We start from the raw sequence: 15720 nt of genomic DNA on the forward strand, positions 1-15720 counted from the left end.
TCAAATGGTCTTCCTCAATACACACAACCGTTCCAATGGTTTGTCCCAATCCATCTTGGCTATGAGCTATTATTTATAATTTATAAGAAACCGATAACATAATCTTCTGTGTGACACCACACACCATGTTATCTACAATATAAATTAAATGGACAACTGCATTGACATATATATAAATATAAAATGTAAACATTTGACCAAAGTGATTCTCATTTCAAAACATTTCAAAACAGATGTTCATACAAAAGCTAGACATATAGTATACATCCCAACAATCTCCCACTTATATTAAAAGACTATGCTGCCATATATCTGATTCTCATCCCCTCAACATGCCTATCAAAAGCTCTTGTCGGAAGGGCCTTAGTGAAAGGATTTGCCAGGTTACCTACTGATGTAATCTTGGCGACAACAACCTTCCTTCGTTTTACGATGTCTCGTATCAGGTGGTACTTGCGTTCAATGTGTTTACTTGCCTTATGGGCTCGTGATTCCTTTGAGTTTGCTACTGCACCACTGTTATCACAATAAATTGTGAAAACTTTGGGCAAATCAGGAATCACATATAAGTCCATCAAGAAGTTTCTCAGTCATACAGCTTCTTTGGCTGCCTCAGAGGTTGCCACATACTCAGCTTCCATGGTGGAGTCTGAAATGCATTTCTGCTTAACACTCCTCCATGCTATGGTTCCACCTCCCAAAGTAAACACATACCCCGAGGTTGATTTACTGTTGTCCCTATCTGATTGAAAATCTGAATTCGTGTAACCCACAGGGAGCAAATCATCTTCCTGGTAAACCAACATATAATCTCTATTCTTTTTCAAGTACTTTAATATATTCTTTACGGAAGTCCAATGTCCCAGTCCTGGGTTTCTTTGATATTTGCTAACCATGCTCACAGTAAAATAGATATCTGGTCTTGTACATAGCATCACATACATTAGGTTTCCTACAGCCGAAGTATAAGGAACTGCCTTAATCTCCTTTATCTCCTTTGATGTTTTAGGACACGTCTCTTTAGATAAAGGTACTCCATGCCGAAAAGGTAAAAAACCTTTCTTGGAGTTTTGCATGCTAAAACGAGTTAGGATAGTATCAATGTATGAAGCTTGGGATAAGCACAACATCCTTTTATTGCGATCCCTTATTACTTTGATCCCAAGAATATGTTCACATTCTCCCAAGTCCTTCATATCAAACTTCTTGGACAATCATACTCTTACGTCTAACAACACTTTGACATTGTTGACAATGAGCAAAATATCATCTACGTATAGTACAAGAAATACCATCACGTTTCTGTCACTTGTCTTGTATACACAAGACTCATCCGGACATTGAATAAATCCATAAGACTGGATCACTTCATCAAACCGGATATTCCAACATCTTGAATCTTGCTTCAGTCCATAAATGGACCGATTGAGCTTACATACAAGATGTTCTTTACCCTTCGCAATAAATCCCTATGGTTGCTTCATATAGATGTTTTTTTCAAGACTTCCGTTAAGGAAAGATGTCTTGACATCCATTTGCCAAACCTCATAATTTATATGAGCAGTAATAGATAAAAGGATCCGGATAGACTTAAGCATGGCTACCGACGAAAAGGTTTCCTCATAATTGATTCTCTCTTTCTAAGTATACACTTTCGCAACAAGTCTCGCTTTAAAGGTTTCAACCTTCCCATCTGTTCATCTTTTCCTTTTATAGACTCATTTACATCCAATGACTTTTATACCATTTGGTGGTTCTACAAGCTCCCAAACCTGATTAGAATGCATAGATTCTATTTCAGAGTTCATCGCACTTTGCCAAGATGCTGCATCTTTATCTTGGAGTGCTTCATCATATGTCTAGGGATCAGCTTCATGTTCACCAGGGATCAAGTCCAAAGACTCTCCCAAAAATATGAATCTATCAGGTTGCCTAACAACCCTCCCACTACAACGAGGCACTACATGTAATTGTCCATCATTTGTGACACGTGTTGCAGTTACTTGTGATATCTCATCTTGTACTGTTGGTACTAAAGTAGAAGTGTCCTCTCTTATTTCCTCAAAAATAATTTTACTCATGGGTTTGTGGTTCATTACATGGTCCTCTTCTAAAAATCGGGCATTGGTGCTAACAATGACCTTCTGATCTTTAGGACTATAAAACAAACCATCTTTCGTTCCTTTAGGATATCCCACGAACAAGCGAACTTCTGTACGTGATTCCAACTTATCAGCATCTCCTTTCAGCACATGTGCTGGACTACCCCAAATCTGAATGTGTTTCAAACTAGCCTTACGCCCATTCCATAATTCTGTGGGTGTAGAGGGTACTGACTTAGAAGGTACCAAATTCAGAATATACGCCATCATTTCCAGAGCATATCCCCAAAATGAATTGGTAATTTTGAATAACTCATCATTGATCTAACCATTTCCATAAGAGTCTTATTCTTTCGTTCTGCCACATCATTCTGTTGGGGTGTACCAGGTGTAGACAATTGGGATTGAATCCCGGTTTCTGATAAGTAACTCCTAAACTCTCCTAAGAGGTACTCTCCACCATGATCAGACCGTAGTGTTTTGATATTTTTATGATGACGCTTCTCCACATCAGCCTTGTACTCTTTGAACTTATCAAAGCACTCAGACTTGCGGCACATCAAGTAAATGTACCCATATCTCGAATAGTTGCCTATAAAAGAGATAAAATATTCGAAACCACCTCTTTCCTGGATAGTCATAGGCCCACACAAATCAAAATGAACCAATTTCAACACTTCTTTAGCTCTATACCCCTTTGCCATAAAAGGCCTCTTGGTCATTTTTCCTTCCAAGTAAGACTCACAGGTCGGAAAGTTTTCCACTACCAATGAACTCAAAGGTCCATCGGCTATTAACTTTTGAATCCTACTCAAGTTAATATGACCCAACCTTAGATGCTAAAGATATGTTTGGTTCATTTCTGAAGGTTGCTTTCTCTTATTAGAATTAAAAGATGTGTTATTAATTTCCATTTGTTGCATCGTGAGAGTTATTGGATTAAGAGTATACAAATTGTCAACCAACGCACCAGAACAAATAACCATTCTATTTTTCTTGACAACCACTTTGTCATAAAAAAAAACAAAATATCCATCCATAAATAATTTAGAAACTGAAATCAAGTTCTTTCTAAAACATGGTACGTAAAGACAATTTTTCAAAATCAAAGTTTTATTCCTATCAAAAGATAAATAAACATCTCCCACTGCAACAGCCGCCACTCTCGTAGCATTGCCTATATAGACGGTGATTTCCCCTTCATGTAGTCGTCTAATTTCTTGGAACCCCTGTAATGAATTGCAGACATGATCAGTGACTCTCGTATCTACACACCAGGTACCGGTAGATAACACCGCTAAACATGTTTCAACAACTAATGAATAAGATATACCTTTATTGTTCTCCTTTTTGCGAGGGCAACCCACCTTCCAATGTTCAGACTGCTTGCATGTGAAGCACTTGCCTTTCGGCTTCTTCACACCTGCCTACGGCCTAGTCCCTTGAAGTCGAATCACTTTCTTTGCCGAACCAACTTGTTTCTTCTTCTTCTTTCTGCCTTTCGGCTTAGTGGCAGAAACGTTTTCAACAATGTGAACTTGAAAACTTTAACGAAATAGCCCTTCTACCGCTTGGAGTTCTGTCAGAAGTTTCACCAACGAATAAACCCTTTTGTTCATGTTATAGTTCAAGTGGAACTTTTTAAAACTCTTGGGCAGCGTTTGGAGAATGATATCGACCTGGGTTTCCCCATTGATTTCAGCTCCAAGGACTTCCATCTCATTCAAATGAGCCATCATCTTGAAGATATGATCTCTTACGGGTGCCCCCTCAATTATGGTGGTCGTCATTAAGTTTCTCATGGCCTCCTGCCTGACAGCCCAATTCTGGTGTCCGAAGAGTTCCTTGAGATTGAGCATTATGTCATAGGCAGTGGGTAGGGCCTGATGCTGATGTTGCAGCACATTTGACATAGAAGCCCAAATGTAACACTGCGTCATCTCATCTTCCTTAACCTATTTCCTATGTCTCTCTATCTTCTCTTCACTAAAATCTTTATCAGGCATGCTAGGACAGATCTCAAGAAGTACGAACTTGTATTCTTCAGCAGTTAAGATAATGTCCAAGTTTCGTTTCCAATCAATATAATTTGGACCAGTAAGTTTATTTTCTTTTAAAATAACAGCAAGAGGATTGAAAACCATTTTGAAATCTTGATAATCACAAATAAAATATTTGGTCAAAACTTTAGAATTTAAAATAATATTGATTCCTCAAGCAATATAATTTAAATTCACCAACACCTCAAAACACCGTGAATTTCATATGCCATGATAGTGTGAATGTATACTAATTCAAACATTTACAATAGTAGATTTTACCCATTAATTTTATTATCTTATCAACCTAACTTTATGATAAATAAAATTAATAGTTGGTTCATCTTCGGTCACACAAATAATAGCAGTGACTCCGATGGGGAGGATACTATTAAATGCGTCTAAGTATATACCATTATTTGATACTTAATTCATTAATTAGGATTGTGCCCTTTCAGATGGAGAAGATCACACATATCTAAATAATTTCCTATAATCATCCACGGAGGAAGTTTGATCTAGTGATCCACAAATAAACTCATCCGATATTGAGGAAAATAGTTAAAGCCAACGCGCAAGTTTGAATGCATCACTTACAAACCAGTAATGGAGACCGTGAGATTTATTTAAATAATCCCTCTCCTACTTAGTTATTTAAATTGAGGAATTTTAATATGCACACACATCACAATACATAAAAACAGCATATAAAGGCAATAAATATGAAAATAAAATTTTCAACTATTATGGCTTTATCCAACGCCGTCCTCCAATATGTCGTCAATGGATCAAGTCGTCACGTCTATCTTGCTTCCTCCTTCGCCATGCCTCCGGTCCTCAAAATAGCACCTCGCATAGCAAGGATACAAGCCGCAACAAAAATTTAAAATTTACATTTATCGATCCTATATTCCAAAAAGGAATTTACATGTAATCTAGATCAAACAAAATGTAAAAATAATAATAATACGACAACCGACTGCATTTAATTATTACAATCATGCACACACAACAACCTCAATATGTCCGAGGGTTCAAATCATACACAAACACAGAAAGCCATAATGGTTGGATCTTGGATGCCTACAACCACAGAGTTAATCTATTTTGCACATCCTACTATTATCCAACCTAAATTTATATACGAGCAGTGCATAATTTAACCGAAAACCAATCACACAGAACCAGGAAATATGCTCTGATACCACTTGAAGGTGCTGGAATTCCGTTCTATTTAAATTTTCCTGTACAAAAATTGTACAAGTACAGAACTTTTTCTAGCAACCCGCATGTTCGATCAGACATGTGTTTGATCAATCAAGCAAGTTCTTGACGGATCAAAGCACACCTTGATCGAAGTACAAGATCGCTGGCCTCTTATGTTGGTATTCAAAATCGATACAAAGAAAACTAAACTAATTACGCAGCGGAATTAAAGAACTAGTTGTACATTTCCTTTGTAGCTAAAGACCTCTTGATCTTCTGCTGTATTCTTCTTCTCTTCTTGGACGTCGTGTGGACGATGATCTACCAAGATAACAACCACCCTTCCTCTTGTTTCTCCAAACCGCTGGTTACAAAAGGAGGCTCTAGATGGAGCACCTTCTAATCTTCTTCCTTCTTTTCTTCTTCTTCTTCTCCAATCCGCTGGCCACCAAGGAGGAGGGGGCGCCGGCCACCAAGGAAGAGGTGGGATGCCGGCGGCCCTAGGTAAGGAGAAGAGGAGGCTTGTGGGAAAATTAGGTTTTAGGGGGCACCACCTACTCCTTTTATAACCTTTACCGTCGGTTACAAAGAAAGAAAAAGAATAGAATTATGTTTAGAAAAAATCTCTCTTTCTATAACCTTGCCGCTGGCCCTAGGAGAATGGAGAAAACCAAACCAAAACCAAGTTATGGATGGGTGGATGTGAAGCTTTATAAAAAGGCTACAATAGGGATCTAGAGGAGGAATTAGTTTAGGCCTCCTGATGGGCTTGGGCTTCCTTTGTTCATCCCAAACACCCAACTCAAGTCCATCAATAATAACTCATATCACCAAAGGATTATTATTGAACTACCGCACCAATCCCATATTACAATATGGGCTCATTCTTATCATGAGTGCGTTAATATCCCTGTGTTTAAGATATCGTATACCCATTAATTAAATGAGTTACTGACAACTCAATTAATTAACATCTGATTCCAAGGGTAGTACCACTCAACTTTATTATCATGCCGGACTAAGTCCACCTGCAGGTTTTACATGATAATCCTTATGAGCTCTTCAAGGGGATATCATCAACCTAAATAATTAGGATACATATTCATTCTATAATCAACAACACACCATATAAATAATACTATATCCCAACTCATCGGGCCTATTGATTTAACGAATAAATCTCACCCATTGATAAGTTAAAGAAATAAATACTAAGTATACATGTTTATTATTATATAGGGATTAAGAGGACGCACATCCATAATAACAGAGGTTCTGTTCTTTTATGTAGTCAGTATAAATTGAACAACCTCAAATGGTCTTGCTCAATACACACATAGTGTACTAGTATAATTTTATAGTTAAGACAGACTAATACCAAATTAAACTACAACCGTTCCAATGGTTTATTCCAATTCATCTTGGTTGTGAGCTATTATTTATAATTTATAAGGACCTGATAACATGATCTTCTGTGTGGCACCACACACCATGTTATCTATAATATAAATTAAATGGACAACTGCATTGACATATATATAAATATAAAATGCAAACATTTGACCAAAATGATTCTCATTTCAAAACAGATGTTCATACAAAAGCTAGACTTATAGTATACATCCCTGTTGGGGTTGCAAGGTTGCAAACATAGTCCCATATTGACAACACATGGAAAAGATCATGGGTTTATAAGAAAAAGATATCTCCATTGGCATGAGGCCTTTTGGGGAGAGCCCAAGAGCAAAACCATGAGGGCTTAGGCCCAAAGTGGACAATATCATGTAATTGTGGAGATATCTAAATTCTTTTCGATCCTACAATTGGTATCAGAGCCCGGACTGCCAGAAGGTTTAACCGCCGACTGTGCACAAGAGCTATGGTCTGATTGAACCATGTGAGTACAATATTGACCTCGAACAAAGAAAGTGGGGGCTCCTATGTTCGGATCAAGAGGACCAGACACCAGGCAGGAAGTCCTAGTAGGTCGGGTGGACCGAGGGGCAGGAAGTCCTAGTTGCGGCTAGGCAAGGAAGTCCTAGTAGGTCGGGTAGACCGAGGGGCAGGAAGTCCTAGTAGGTCGAGTAGACCGAGGGGCAGGAAGACCTGGTGGGTCGAGGATCGGACGTGGGAAGCCCATGGTCCTTTGTTTGAGGGGGGGATTGTTGGGGTTGCAAGGTTGCAAACATAGTCCCATATTGACAACACATGGAAAAGATCATGGGTTTATAAGAAAAAGATATCTCCATTGGCATGAGGCCTTTTGGGGAGAGCCCAAGAGCAAAACCATGAGGGCTTAGGCCCAAAGTGGACAATATCATGTAATTGTGGAGATATCTAAATTCTTTTCGATCCTACAATCCCAACATCACTATACAATATTATCAATAGCTCGAATAAAAAGATAAATAGCATGATTTACCTATGGTGATCAAGCATGGTTTACCTATGGTGATCAAGCATGGTTCACCTATGCTTCCCCTAAATTTCACTAAGTTATTTCTCTTCCCCTACACTTAAATTTTTGTCTGTCTCAGGCAAAACACTCATCATGTAACATCCAAAACTATCCACATCCCAGGAGAATAAGAGAGTGAAATAAATGGAAATAAATGAAGAGAGAAAAGAATGATATGATAAATGATATGGATTTTATTCAAGAAACATGTGATAACAAAAGGAATGAATAAAAGAAAGTGAGATAGCCTTTATAAAAATAATGCAATCCTATAATAATGTGGTCTCGAAAGACTTAAGCAAGTGCTAGAGTAACATTAACCACGAATTCATCACACATCAATAGGAATAATAGGCTCAAAAATATCCTCACTAGGTATATCAAAAATTATCATCTCAATCTAATAACATGAAATCCATCATTAAGTTGTAATCACATGCAATCCAAGAATTCAATCATGATTATAAATATCAAATTTGACAATCAAATTTAACTAACTTTCATAATTTCTAAGATGATAAAAAGAACGCATAGGAATTTATTACGAAAATTGACAAGATAAACTAAAAATGAACAACCAAGCAAAAGTAAATAACGCAAACAAAGTAAAGAAAGTAAAGACATATATACAAACAGAAAGAAAAAGAAAAAGTAAGATGGAACAGACTCCCCTGAATTTTTGGTGGTCGGAGTCGGGGTCCAGAAGCCAATCTGGAAGTGGAATGAATGTAGGTGAAGTCAAGACCGCTCCTTCCACCATCGACTCCTCAAAAAATTTCTCCAGTGGCTGAAGACAATTCAGCTGGAGTGTCCACTCCAGAAGCTTCATTATTGCATACAATGTTAGGGTCTTCTTCATTTGGTAGACTGCATCCTTGCGTGGTTGACTACAAATGAAATGTTTGTAGAAATCCTGTGCACTAAAAAGAGGATGCAATTCCTGCACGCATGTAATGTGAGATGGACTATAAACAATATCAATATAAACAGAGTATAAATCAATAGATATGTCACATCCAATAGAATTAGAAAGAATTACCTCCATGGAATTTTCTAAGAATTCCGAAGAAACATTGACCTTACCATCCTGATAGGTACCTGGAGGGTCTAAAATAGTGAATACAACATTATCTTGATCAGGTAAAAGATCTGGCTCTGGATCAGGTACAATCAATGGAAGTGATTATTGAGTTGCCCCTACACTTCCATCATCACTAAGTACAATAACAGGCTTAACTAGTTCAGCTGACATGGGTGATAGAATAGTCAAAGGAAGCGATTCTTGGGTCTCCCCTACACTTTCATCATTATCAATAACACCTGTAACATCAAGAATATCTGGAACAACATCATCGACAACAACAATATTAGAATCAACTACAACATCACAATATAAAAAATTAGAAGAGTCATGTAGAGTAGCAGAATCAAAGTCAGGAATATCACAAACTCTACAATCCATCTTCTCAAGAATTGATGTAGTAGGTTGATCTGATAGCAACTGTAACTGTGTCGATGAATGTGTTTTTTCCTGGAATTGTGTTTCTTGTTGTTGCCACAATTATTATGACTGCTCCCTAAAATGCTGCTCAGGCTGATGGTGCTGAAAGTAAGGCTAGTAATACTGAGGTCACTTAGAAATCCCTTGTTATGTGTTCCCATACCCGAATCCTGCAAATAAATTATACCTATCTTGCTGATGGATCTGATAAGACTGAGGATCAGGTTGATAATACTGGATTCTGGTAGGGAGCACACTGGCAAAGGAATGAACATCTTTAATAATCATCGGTCTAGTCTCATACTGCTGATAATCTATAGCCATAATCTCAATAAGTTATCTATCTTGAGTAGATGTCTTCTGAACTAGAGCCCCTCCACTAACTGCATTAACCGTACTCCTGTTCATGGGAAGCAATCCCTCATAGAAGTATATAATCAGTAGCTAATCGCTTATCTGGTGCTGAGGGCAACTAGCAACAAGTCTTTTAAATCTATCCCAATATTCTTAAAACGGTTCTCTTGTAAATTGTTGAATTCCACAAATACTTCTTCTAATAGCTACAATCCTAGAAGCAGGAAAAAACCTCGTCAGAAATAATTTCTTCACATCGATCCAACTGGTGATAGAGTTGGGTGGAAGACAATACAACCAATCTTTTGCTGAATCTACTATTGAAAATGGAAATACTCTAAGTCTAACATCATCTCCTGATATGCCAAGTGGGTTCCATGAAAAGCACACCATATCTAGTTCTTGCAGATGTATGTTAGGATCTTCACCAGATAATCCATGAAACTTCGGTAATAAATGAACAATTTTCCATAACTCGAAGTCTGCCTCTAAATCAGGATAATGAATGCAGAATGAATCAACTAAAAAATCTGGTGTCTAAAGCTCTCTGAGAGTATTTTCAATGTTCTCCATTTTACTCATCAAATCTGAGGTTCTGATCACACTGAAACTCTGGAACTGCTAATGATATAGAAGAAATTTCCTGGTCTTACCTGAAACTAATCTATCCTAATTGCATTCAATCAAAACTAGAACTTAACGAAATTGAAAGAATAAGACAAAGCAAGAATTAAACAAACTAAAATGCATCAAATTAAACCTAATTAATGGTTGAAGAAATGCATCGAACACATTGTGTGTGTGAATCTATTTAAGCATAGTAGATGCAATTCAAATATGGAAAGTCAAGTTCAATACAAGCATTCAACCACAATTAATAAACACGAATGAACAGAATTAAACTAAGTGTTCCAACCACAATTCACACATCAACCTCCAATAGTAATGACTACCCTCGTCGTCATACAAGGGTCTGGCTTCAGAACCCCGAAAACAGGTGGGAAGATTGTTGGTGCAATCTACCTCCAAGGTTTTAATTTTCGACAAATATGTTTAAGTATGTTTAATGAAGCTTGATAATGGGAAGTCCTAGTCATGGCTAGGCAAAGGTAGGAAGTCAACCGAGTGACTAGTCCTAACTGCGGTTAGGCAAGGGAAGTCCTAGTTGTAGGCTAGTCAAGGAAATCTTGGTATATCATGAAAGCCAGGTGGATTCAATAGGTTTGGAGGACCTGATCCCTAGGTAGTCGAATACTGAAGCAAGGAAAATCTCAGTAGATCGTGGAAGCTAGGTGGATTGGTCTAGAGGACATAATTCCTGGGTAGCCGAATACTAAGTCCTTGTGAGTGAAGTCAGGTGGAGAAAATCCTAAGGGGTGGTAACCTTAAGTTCTGGTGAGTGAAGCCAGAAAATCCTAAGGAGAGATAACCTTTTGTAGCGAGAAGTCTTGGAGGAGTGAACTCCAAGCAAGGTTGATCGAATGGTTTCCGGTCAACCGCACACGATTGACCAGACCGGCGGATCTTAGTGATTCTAAGTTTAGTTTTACCATAACATTCTATATTACTATTATTGCTGCTGGCTAATGTAGTATTGTAGGAAAGGCCTTAGCGGATCAGGTGATCAGACACTGAGCAGAGAAAGTCCAAACAAGTCTGGAGGACCAATGTTTGGCAGGTAAGTTGAGGTTGATATATCGTTTGGAGCGATAGAGGGGGGGGTGAATATCACGCTTTTTAAAACTATTCTTTTCTTTCAAAACAAAGTCGTGCAGCGGAAATAAGAAAAAGAGACAAGGTATTTACTTCGTTCGGAGCCTAGTTCGACTCCTACTCGAAGGCCCGCGGTCCTTGACCGCACCGATGGGCAAAGCACTATAATCCTTCTTTCCGAAATCCTCGGAAAGAAGTGAATCGCACAAGTACAAATATGTAAGATAGTAACACTCCTACTATCTTACAGAAATTAAGTGCAGTACTAAAAATATATACCGACAATAGAAGTAGTAAATTGTAGCTTCGTCGGTACTGTTGGATGAAGTCGCTTGCAAACTTGATGATGACGTGTAGCGTGAGCAGCTAGCAGAAGAGCACAAGAGTTGATCAGCAAATTCTTACTGACCTCTGACTTCGAGCCTCAATTTATAGGTATGATGGATGTTCGGTCGACCGATCCCTCTGTTCGGTCGACCGAACCAGCTCCGATCCCTTCCAGCTGGAGTCTGACGCTGGCTCGATATTCTGCATTAACTGGACTTCAATGGTTCGGTCGACCGATCCCTCTGTTCGGTCGACCGAACAAGCTCCTTCCCTGTTCGTCGAGATTTGCCGTGATTTGCATTTACTGTGCCTTTAATATTGATGGTTCGGTCGACCGATCAGTGTATTTTCCTTCTGCATCTGATCGTTGCTGATTAAACAGATCTGTGCTGAGTCATCTTGGTTCGGTCGACCGATCCTCTGGTTCGGTTGACTGATCCGGCCAAGCCTGCAACACAGTATTAAGCAAAGTATCCCTGCAACACAAAGGTTAGCACAGTAATATATAATGCATGAGTATGACAGTTAGGACTGTCTTGATCTCAACTTGAAAATCTTCCTGGTTTCTTTAGTTGGATCAGCGACCTTAGGTTGTTCCCTTTAGGAACCCGACCTCACTTTCGCTCTTCCAATTGCATACCTCAACTTACCTGCCAAACATGATCCTCCAGACATGTTTGGTCTTTTGTCTGCTCAGTGTCTGATCGCCTGATCCACTAAGACTTTTCCTGCAATACCATATTAGCCAACAACAATAATAGTAATACAGAAAACAATGGTAAACATAAACCTAGATTTACCGAGATCCGCTGGTCAACCTTACCATCCGATCAACCTTACTTAGAGTTCATTCCTCCAAGACTTCTCATTACCTAAGATTACCATCCCCTAGGATTTTCTCCACTTGGTTTCACTCACCAAGACTCAGTATTCGACTACCCAGGGATCAAGTCCTCCAGACCTATCCACCTGGCTTCCACGACATACAGAGATTTCCCTTACCTAGCCTACAACTAGGACTCAGTATTCGGCTACCGAGGGATTAGGTCCTCCAGACCTATCCACCTGACTTCCACGATATACCGAGATTTCTCTCCTTGCCTAGCCTCCAACTAGGACTTCCCTTGCCTAGCCTACAACTAGGACTTCCCTAGATCAAACTCTATACTTAAACATACTTAAACATATTTGTTTGACATTAAAACCTTGGAGGTCGATTGCACCAACAGAGGTAAGCAACTGGAGGAGCGACAGTGAGGTCGTGTTCCTGTTAGGAACTACCTAACGTCGTTGATCCAACTAAAGAAATTGGAAAAGTTTCCAAGTTGAGATCAAAACAGGTTCTACTATCTAATATTACTCATGCATTATATATTACTGTGCAAATCTTTGTGTTGCAGGGATATTTTGTCTAACACTATTTTGCAGGTTCGACCGGATCAGTCAACTGAATATAGGGATCGATCGACCGAACTAGGGTGACTCAGCATGGTTTAGTCAGCAACGATTAGCAGCGAAGGAAACTACACTGATCAGTCAATCGAACCGGAGGATCGGTCGACCGAACAATCAATCATTAAAGGCATAGTAAATGCGAATCTCAGCAAATCTCGACGAACATGGAAGGAGCATGTTTAGTCGATCGAACAGAGTGATCTGTCGACCGAACCCTTAATAATCATTAATTGTCGAAGATCGAATCAGCATCGAATCTCAGCTAGGAAGGAAGGGAGCTGGTTCGGTCGATCGAACCCAGGGATCGATGTCGACCGAACATCGATGATTCTTATAAAAGAGAGCTCGAGGACTGAGGTTGAAGATAACGCTGATTGGTTCGAAATTCATCTTTGTGCAAAGCTGCGACTTGTGTTACGACTACTCATCTACTGCTTCAAGAAGTACCGACCTATCTTCAACTTTTACATATTGTCGGTATAACTTATTTTTGCTTGTATTGTACTTAATTCAAGTAAGATAGTATGTTGTTACCATCTTACTCATCTTGTTGTACGCACTGCTTCTTTCTGAGGCTTTCGGAAAGAAGAGACTTAGTGGATTATCCATCGGTGCGGTCAAGAATCGTGGGCCTTGGAGTAGGAGTCGACCTAGGCTCCGAACCAAGTAACCGAATTGTTCTTTATTTTTTCGTTGCACGACTTTATTTTTAACGAGTAAAAGAAAGATTTTAAAAGCGTGATATTCACCCCCCCTCTATCGCACCCATTCGATCCAACAGACAGGAGCTCACTGCCGGTTGCTGCTTTCTTTGACAACAATGATGGGATGAACGAATCTTCCACCAAAGAACCCCCTCAGATGGAAGTTGACCAAACTGTGATGGACTGTCGGACCTCTCTCTGCTCTTCCGCCTGAACCACAAGTGGAGGAACTTTGGAAGGTTGCCGGAAGATGGAGGTCACATCGGAGAACCCCTCCAATGAGGTGGAGTTGGTCGAAACTTGCTGCTAAATCTTGCCGCTCCCTGAGAAAGCTACTGCTGTTGCTGCTAGAATCGTGAAGAGGAAGTGGTGGGCGATGATTCGCCGGCCAGCGACAGTAAAGGTAAGGGAAGAGCCGCCAGCTGGTGAGGAAAAGAAAGGAAGAAGAGAGGCACAGGGATCGCGAGCCCTAGCTACAAAAGCGCGCAGAGAAGGAGAAAATCGCGAACCAGATCAGGATGAGGGCTCCACTGTTCATCTGCGTGAGTGAAAAGGGGTAAGTTTCTTAATGGGTTTCGGGTTTGGGTAGGGAAAGGGATCCGAATCCAATAAGAGCAGGAAAATTGGATTATGAAATTGAGCTTCGAGATTGGGCTTTAAGAGTGGGTTTGAATTGGAGCCCTACTTCTTTGGATGAGGATGATCTCTATGGACGATCTAGATCACTTTAAATCGGTATGGAAGGCTGGATCACTTGATCTGACTGAAGGGGTAGGATCTCACTGGATCTTGATCAACAGTTCAGATTAATTCAGCTTGATTTCCTCCATTTGCTCCAAATCAAGTCAAATTCGATTCAACTCGACCCGAATTCATGGCTCTTTGAATTTCTTATAAAATCACATAAAAATATGAAATCAAATTTTATAATTTGTAGGAAATTTACAAGGTAAGTCCAAAATAAATTCTACGCATAAAATATAATATAACCATAAAATTAAGCATGTGAGAAGGTAAAAATATCAGGAATAAGAGCCAAAATAATCAATAAAAATGTTAGTTATCAAGGCTCGGGGTATCTTTCTTGCTCGACCTCCACATGCTGCACGGTTTGGGACTATGGTTCTTGATGATGAGTGAGGACCCGCTCGAGGTCCCCCTAGGTGGAGGAGAGGGCAATGCTTTGTGCTCAGACGCTGGAGTTACAACTGGTGCAGTGACCTCCTTCCTTTGGGGGCATGTGCTTATTTGACATTGATGAATTTGGTCACCTAGTCCAGCAAATGATAGAAATTTCTTAGCGGTCTCCTAACCAAGGAGACCAAAAAGTCATTATTACTGAGTCCTTGGGAAAAGGTGTTCACCAGAATGTCGGTAGTGATTGAAGGAACATTCATAGTCACTTGATTAAATATTTTAATGTAAGTCCTCAGTGATTCCTTGAGCCCCTGTTTGAGTGAGAAAAGACTCAGGGGAGTCTTTTAGTAGCGTCGATTGCTGGCAAAGTGATGAAGGAAAACCTTGTGAAAATCCTTAAAGCTACCAATGGATTCAGTGGGTAGTTGTTTAAACCACCTTTGTGCCGAGCCGCCAAATGTGGTGAGGAACACCCGCCACTTTACTCCATTAGTGAATTGATGAAGAAGGGAAGCATGTTCAAATTTAAGGAGATGATTTTTAGGGTCAGTTGACCTGAGTATTCCCCTATCGCCAAAGTTTGATAATACTTTGGCAGCTTGCCTTCTAGTACCTTCTGAAAGAACGGGGTGCTAATTTCTTCGGAGGACCTGCACCTTGCTAGATTTTTTTCCTTTCACCTTTCTCGGACAGGCGCTTCTCCCAAGGATTCTTGGTGCAATCC

This window comes from Zingiber officinale, chromosome 11B (assembly GCF_018446385.1).
Source record: "Zingiber officinale cultivar Zhangliang chromosome 11B, Zo_v1.1, whole genome shotgun sequence".
NCBI classification, from domain to species: domain Eukaryota; kingdom Viridiplantae; phylum Streptophyta; class Magnoliopsida; order Zingiberales; family Zingiberaceae; genus Zingiber; species Zingiber officinale.